Here is an 8,659-nt window from a genome sequence, read left to right as displayed (position 1 = left end):
GTGAGCAGCTCTCCAGAATGGAAAAAGTTCAGCAGCTCTCTGTGCCTGAAGGAGGGTGTTCAACATTCCCTGTCAGCAAGGTCAAGGTCATTTAAATTAAAACCATGGTGGGTTAGTGTCCTGGGGAGGTGGGAACATATATCTACTTACCCACACAGAACACTAATGACAGATCAAAGACATTCAAGTACAGTTTGGAAACAGTGCATTCATTGACTTTACTTATAGAAGCATGAGTAACTCTTGACCAGCTGCGCTACTGAAAAACCCACCTAAGCATGGATGATAGCTCATGAAAACTGCATCCCTGAGCTCTTTCCCTCAACCTGAAGGTACCACCATAGAAGAGTTTCCTGTTGCCCTGCCAATTGCTTACTGTTTATATCAGCTTGTGGAGGAGCCTTATGAATCTTACAACTTTTTGAACTTCTTGAGTCATAAGTGTGGAACTTCCTGCAGCTTTTAAACTGGCTTCCTGACTTTTATGAGTCTCCCTCTGTCCTCCAGGAGAGAATGCTTTACTTCAGAGGAAACAGCTACACATCAGAGAGATACCTGTTTAGACCCAATAAGAAAACTGTTTTTTAATAAAAATGAGTCTCAGTAGGGATGTGAAGAAGAGATGCCTCCACAGAGAGTGATTGCCATGCAAGCATGAGGGTCTGAATTCAGATCCCAAGTAAATGCTGCATGGGTGTGGTGGCCCACCTGTAATTCCAGCCTCAGAGGGAGGCAGGAGATCCCCAGAGCAAGCTGGTAAGGTAAGACTTGCCATATCAGTGAACTCTGGGTTTGATTAAGAGAGCCTATCTTGATGAACAGAATGGGAAAGCAATCCAGAGAGCAACCCAGAAAGATTCCCGACATCAACCTTGATTCTCCCTACAAGCACCTACAGACACACTCACACACATGTGCACCCTCACAAATAAGAACACGCATACACAAACACATGCATAACACATACACATATACATGAAAATGGAAAAAGACCCCAAAAATGATGTGGTGAAATTAGCCCTTAAGCTTTTTTTGAGACAGAGTCTCACAATGTAGCCCATGCTAGCCCTGAACTCATGATCCTCCTAACCAGCCTTCCTAACGCTAGAATTATATTCATGTGACACCATGGTCACCTAAATTTGTTTTTGTAATAGATATATATATGTGTATAAATTATTTTTTAAAAGCTATTATCAATATGTTATTTAATAAATACTGTTCAAACACATGTTGCTCAAGGGCCAACTGTATACCATAACACTGAATTGTATATTGCACAAAAGTTAACTAGGGCCAGCAAGATGGTTCAATTGGTAAAGGTGCTTGCCACCAAGCCTGACAATGTGTTCGATCCCCAGAATTCACATGATAGAAAGAGAACTGATTCCTAAAAGTTGTCTTTCTGACCTACACACACTAAATAAATAAATAAGAAATTTTAATTAAAAAATAAAAGGAAAAAAGTTAAATCATTAAATGACAGGTGGATTTCATCTTAATAAAGCCCATATATATGGGGAACATTCTAGAACTCATCACTTTGGAGAAACACTACTTCAAATGGAAATTGCAATGAGGAAGTAACTCTTAAGCTTGCTAAGCCTCTGCTTCTTCATTAATATACAAGAACACAGACATCTGACCCAGAAGAGCAAACAGAACCCAAGGTGCTTTCTTTGGACCAAAAGGGTGTTATCTACATGAGATCAGGATGTCCTGATTTTGGAACAACTAACATTTTGCAACATGTGATTCTTTGTGGCTAGGGGCTGTCTGGTGCATTGTAGATCACATAACAGGATATGCATTCTAGTATGGATATGCAATGCCCACCTAAAAGACCCACGTGTTTTAAGCTTGGTCCTCAGCTAGTGGTGATTAGACCATGATGGAACTTCATCCATTAGGGAAGCAAAGACTATACAGGTGTAAACCTGTTTGTAAGACTGCTTTCAAGTGAAAAAGAGAGAGATCCAGGGCTCCCTGCTTGCCCAGACTGGCTAGGAAAGTGTCTTCCCATGTTCAGCCATCTACACACAGACACAGAAGCTGCTGCAGTCTGACTACTGCTTACACTAGCACCAAACCTTCTTCTATCTTTCACACAATGCTGATTTTGCAGACATACAGAATGCATGAGGTGTGGGGGTCACAGAGGGTTTCCACAATACATTTATTTATTTTATTTATTTTTATGTGTGTGGGATTTTTGCCTGTATGTATATCTGTGCATTACATGGAAAAAAAGTGATCTCAGAGGCCAAAAGTGAGTATCAAATCCCCTGGGACTGGAGTTACAGATGGTTATGAGCCACCATATGGGTGCTGAGAATCAAAACCAGGTCCTCTGGGAGAACAGCAAGTGCTCTTAACCAGGAGCCACCTCTCCAGCCCCTACTCAAATTTTAAAAGAAAGCCTGAGAAGTCAGACAATTTGTAATATGATAGGATTCCCTGCAGCAGTCTCTGAGAGAATAATGTATGCATCCATGGGAAAGATACCAAATGCACTAGAGATACCAGGATGTTCAAAATGCCAGGAATATGAATGTCTATAGAATGTCACAGGCCACAGGCAAAGTCAGCCCAGGAGAAAAGTCATGTGGGCTGCAGCCAGAAAAGCCATAGAGACAGAACTTCAAAGCCCTTTTGGAGCTCACGTTGTTCCCAGAAAATTTGGGGAATCCTACTAGAGTTGTCAGAGTTCCTCTTACGGTTTTTCCTTAGTCTTCATATTCAAAGAATTGAAGAACAGACTCACAAAAGAAACTTGAGGACAATTTTATTAAAGTTTAAAAAAAAACTCCAAAGCAGACCAATTGTGACCCTCACCAGCTGCCCAGAGGAGGGAGATAAAGAAGAGGAAGAAAGAAAGCCATGCTATTTGAAATGTTAGGCATGGGCGTCAGCCACAATGGCCAGCAATCACCCACATGGTGGGAAAGGGGAACTTTGGAGAGAAAGAGACGCCCAAAATGTTAGAGAAAACATCTTAGAAGAGAGACAGAAAGAAGAAAATGTTGTTATGCTTTGCTGAGTCCTGAAGGCTCTGTACTGACTGCCCTATGGGTTGGGAATTCGGAGGGGGTTGGTGCAGAAGCAAAGTTATACCTTTAGCTCAGTAAAGGTATAATCATTCCTTCTATCTTTTTGGTGTGGCTTAAGGTGAACTAGCCTGGTTCTATGGCTAGATGATTGACTAACACAACTACACACCTGGATTAACTCTTCTGTGTTTGGGATAACTTGAAATATTAAATCTCCACCCATGCCAGAGAAATAGCTTCCCTAATGTGTCTCCACAGAGCCCTGATCAAGCCTACTGTAACATCATGCCATCACATATTCTGATGCAAGGCACGGAGCTACAAGACTTAATGTTTACCCTTCTGAGTTTCAGTCCTCTCTCTCTCTCTCTCTCTCTCTCTCTCTCTCTCTCTCTCTCTCTCTCTCTCTCTCTCTCTCTCTCCCTCCTGAGAGGGTCTCACTATGTAGCCTTGGTTGGCCTGGAACTAACATAGACCAAGCTTACCTAAAACTCCCAGGCATCCACCTGCCTTTGTCTCCCAAGTGCTGAGATTAAAGGTGTGCCCCACCATCAAGGCCCCATCTCTCCTTTCTATGTCTCCATTTCCTCCTTTTGGAATGGGAATGCTTGCTGTGTTATTGTATTTGGTAAGCATGAAAGGTTGTTCTTTGTTTTTTAGGGGGCTCACAGTTAAAGGTTTGCCTTGAGTCTCAGAGGATACTCTAGGTGTGGACTTTTGAGAAACACCAGAATTATTGAGACATCAAGACTCTTGGAGATGAGTTAAATATGCCTTGCTTCATAAAGATGAGCACAAACATTTGGAAGCCAAGGGTAGAATGTTATGATATTGTTATCTCGGGTGTTGAAGGTTTGGTCCTCAGTTGGTGGTATTATCAAGACGTGATGAGACCATAAGGGCACTAGCTTCATCATTAAATCCATGATGATTTCATAGTTCAATGGGCTGTTAGGAGCTAGGGTCTCAATAAGGCACCAGACCACTTGTAATGTGCTTTTGAAAAGCCTATCTTGTCCATGGAACCATCGTCTCTCTCTTTTCCTTTCAACTTTCTGTATACTATGAGGTGGACACCTTTCCATTAGGTAGACGACAAGTAACACCCCTTACTCCATCTGAAAGCATCCCCAGACACTGCCAAATATCCTGTGGGGAGAAAGGAAAGAACTGATCCCAAACTAGAACCAGTACAGTGGAGACTCTGAACCACAGGTTTCTCTTGCAATTCAGAAGATCCTGTACCCTGGGTGTGGGACCCCATCAGACATCCATGAGCTAGGGATTAAATGTCAGCTATCCCTTAGAAGTTCCATAGATTTTAGAAATATTCCAGCGTTGCATACCACCACTACAACCTAGTTGCAGAATATTCTCAACACTTCAAATAGAATCCTGTTCCCTGTACCCCTAGTCCTTGCTAGCTACAGTAAGTCTACTTTCAAATGCTCTGGTTTTGAGGTTGGAATTTTTGCATTAGATTTCATTTGGGATAAAGTTTTGCTAATAAAAAGTTTGGAGGTGGGGTAGTGGGGTGTTGTGGTGGCACAACTTTAATCCCAGCACTTGGGAGACAGAGGCAAGTGGACCTCTGTGAGTTTGAGGCCAGCCTGATCTCCAGAGTTCCAGGATGGCCAAACTACATAGTGAGACTCTGTCAGATACATGGATATAGATATAGATATTTGAAATATATAAATATATACTTATATCTGTATAAATATATATTTAATTTTATATATATATTGGAAACTTCTTCCTGGCTCCAGGCCGCCTCCCAGTGGATCTAGATTTGAGGTGTCCTGAATGTGTGGGAGTGATCATCCTGACTCTACAAAGTCAATTTTCTCACAAGAGACATTTCCCAACTAGTTATAAATACATAAATGAGCCAGCACTGCCCTGAAGGGCCAAATCAATTTTAACTACCAAGAAAATTAAGCAGCTGATCCATGGCATTGCCCGTGCCCTAATTTACAGTAAAGCGAATAACAAGGACTCCGCAATCTCATTTTGTTTTCCCTCCTGAAGCCACTTTGCACAGTGAGTACTTACATGCAACACTCCCACTCCAGAGACCAGCAGCCAGCAGCGGGTGACACAGAACACAGCCCTGACTATCCCACTATGGTGGCCCTTCCTATCCTCCAGGGACTTTCTACTTCCAGGCCTATTTTAGGCACTCCCACTTTCAGCAAGCTTCTGTTCTGTTTGGTGGTGTGCACCCAGAGAACTGTGGGCTTCTGATGAACCAAAGCCATGTCAGTCCAGTCACATGTTTTCCCACCTGTTGTGGAACATTTGTTTAACTAGGCACAGCTGTGTTACATTTGTTTATGCTGCATTTGCTTAACTACGTAAAGATATGCTGCATTAGCGTTAATTAAATAAAATTAAACTGGGCCCAGAGAGGAGGGTTAGCAACTAGTTGGCAGGAAGTAGCGGGGAGGAGCTTAGCATGGGTTTTTCAGTTGGGGTGGTGTGGAAGTAGAGCGGCTTACAGGACACCAGCAAAGAGAGAAAGTTAGCCACTTAGCTACTCTAACTCTCTGAGCTTGCAGACTTTCACCCTAGCCTATGAATCTCGAGTTTTCTTAGAATGATAGAGACTTAGGAAAAGTTGCCTTTAGTGGCAGCAACACAGCCATTGTCTGGGGAAAGAGAATTCCTTTGTAGCCGGCTGCTAGTAGTTTGAAGTGCAGCCAATATGACGGAACACCCAGCCTTAGTACCTGGAACAGCGGCATTTGTTAACATCTAGCCAATGGTTATATAGTGGCAATTCCAAGCCCAGGAGAAGAGTCCTCATTGCCTTCCTCAGCTCACACCCTTTGTTTTGTGACACTACTCCTGAGGAGGTATGAACACAGGGTGTTTTTCTATATTGAAGCAGGTCCAAAAGTCAAAGAAAATCTTGGGGACATGAAAAGGGAGCCCCTCACTCCAGATTCTGGTTGGAGCCTCTTGCCAGCAGAGAAGCAAGAATTCCAGAACAATAGCAACTGCTTAAAGTCCTCTTCAAACCATAAATGTAGCTTGAGTTTTCCTGCCTGGCCCACACTCAGGACAAATCTCTCTCACTCGCCAGTCCCACAGCCGCTCAAACCCGACCAAGTAAACACAGAGACTTATATTGGTTACAAACTGTATGGCCGTGGCAGGCTTCTTGCTAACTGTTCTTATAGCTTAAATTAATCCATTTCCATAAATCTATACCTTGCCACATGGCTCGTGGCTTACCGGCATCTTCACATGCGGCTTGTCATGGCAGTGGCTAGCAGTGTCTCCCTCACCCAGCTTCCTGTTCTCTCTATTCTCCTCTCTGTTAGTCCCGCCTATACTTCCTGCCTGGCCACTGGCCAATCAGTGATTTATTTATTGACCAATCAGCAACACATTTGACATACAGACCATCCCACAGCACATAAACCTGCAGTTTTCTCATAATTTCACCCTACAAACTTTTGGTAGGACCCTAGGAGCTTCTAGTTTTCCCTTATCAGATTATAATTCCATACACAGAATCCTGGAGCCATCTCCTCTCTTGCCTAAAAACAGAAAGAATGGGGAGGGAGGATTTCTTAGCAGCCTTTTCAGATATAATATAAGAACCACCAATATAGCATGCATGGCTAGCACTAAGACAATTGCTTGCTCTCCCTTGGGTGTGTCTTTTCCTTTCTCTTCCTTAGGAAGCACACACTCCTACTTGAATGTGTCTTTATTCTGACTGCTTCTTTTTCTCTTAACTCTCATACTTTAGCCTGTACTAAAATATCTTTCTGGGCTGGAGAGATGGTTCAGAGGTTAAGAGCACTGGCTGTTCTTCCAAAGGACCGGGGTTCAATTCCCAGCAACCACATGGTGGCTCACACCCATCTATAATGAGCCCTCTGGTGCCCTCTTCTGGTAGGTAAGCGTACATACAGGCAGAACACCGTATACATAATAAATAAATAAATCTTTAAAAATATATATCCTTCAGGGATGGAGGCATGGTTCATTGATAAAGAGCAATTGTTGATCTTGCAGAGGACCCAAGTTCGGTTCCCAGAAACCATATAACACCTCAGATCCATCCAGTTCCAGGGAACTGACACCATCTTCTGGTCTCAACAGGCAACAGACACACACATGGTGGTGTACATGCATATATGCAGGCAAAATATAAACACATTTTTAAAATTTATCTTTCCTAAAAATCTCCAAATTTGGGACTGGAGAGAAGGCTCAGTGGTTGAGAGAGCTGACTGTTCTTCCCAAGGATCTGGGTTCAATTCCCAGCCCCCACATGGCAGCTCACAACTGTCTGTGACTCCAGTTCCAGGGGACCTGACACCCATAGCAAAACACCAATACACATAAAATAAAAATAAATTATTTTTAAAAATCTCCAACTCTATTTCATTAATCTGCTACTCCTGAAATCTTTTTTGGAAGCCATGAATCCTAGTTTGGCCTAAGTGGAGATCCCTGAAAATTCAGGTCAACAATTGAGGCTACTGAGAGTGGCAGTGAGGAGCCAAGTCTTTGTCCCATGCCTGCTGACACATAGAAACAGATGCCCAGAATAAAATTCCCATGCTCCCTTTGTTTCGGGAGGTATTGCTTTGGAAATATCTCCTTTTGTAAAGAATAGAAACTTTACATAGTCTGCTCCCTTAAGAGTTAATCAAGGACCTGGCTTGGACTGCCCCAAGGAAAGGTGAGTTCACTTTATGTTAATGTGCTTTTTTTTTTCTTCTCAGAATCCCCACCTCCAATGCAGTACCTAAGAGATGAGCCACCATGAGGTTCAACTTAGTCTATCCACCTTCAAAAAGTATAACTTTTTCTTTTAGATGCTGGCCAGAGCCTAAGTATGCTTTTTAAATGTCCTAACTGGGGCTGGAGGGGTGGCTCAGCAGTTTAAGAGCACAGGGTTGGTGTCCCACACCTTTAATCCCAGCAACCCTGTCTTGTGAAGAGGAAGAGAGAGAGAGAGAGAGAGAGAGAGAGAGAGAGAGAGAGAGAGAGAAAAGAGAAGAGAAGAGAAGAGAAGAGAAGAGAAGAGAAGAGAAGAGAAGAGAAGAGAGAAGAGAGCGCACAGGGTTCTGTTTCTGTTCCTAGCACCTACCTGATGGCTCAAAACTGTAACTCCAGATCCTACAGGGATCCAATGCCCTCCACACTACTGAACACACAGTGTATATATACATGTAGACAAACCACTCATACACATAAAATGAAAATAAGAATGTTTTACCAAAGACCAAGACTCCCTATCTAACACTGAAATTGCTCTCTTTCTAAAGCTCCCCTCCTCTGCAGCATGCGGATGTCTGCTAGCAGGTATCTGACCTCCTGCAGCCTTATCTCAAACAGCACGGCTTTTGTTCTTCTCCATTCTTCTTTTCAGGCAGCTGTGAGATTCATAGTTAGCTTGCCTTGGGGTTTTCATTTTAAACTCTGCAAGCTTCTGTTTGAGTCTGTTTGTCCTCAAGCTTCCATCTGTAACTGTTCTTAAATTCTCTTATTAGTTAAACTAAGAACCTCAAGAGGGGACCCTAATTTCCCAAGTATTATATGATGGCTCTGCTGGGACTCCCCAAGATTTCTGGTAACACATC

The sequence above is a fragment of the Peromyscus eremicus genome, chromosome 1 (genome assembly GCF_949786415.1).
Source record: "Peromyscus eremicus chromosome 1, PerEre_H2_v1, whole genome shotgun sequence".
NCBI classification, from domain to species: domain Eukaryota; kingdom Metazoa; phylum Chordata; class Mammalia; order Rodentia; family Cricetidae; genus Peromyscus; species Peromyscus eremicus.
This window is presented reverse-complemented; position numbering follows the sequence as displayed.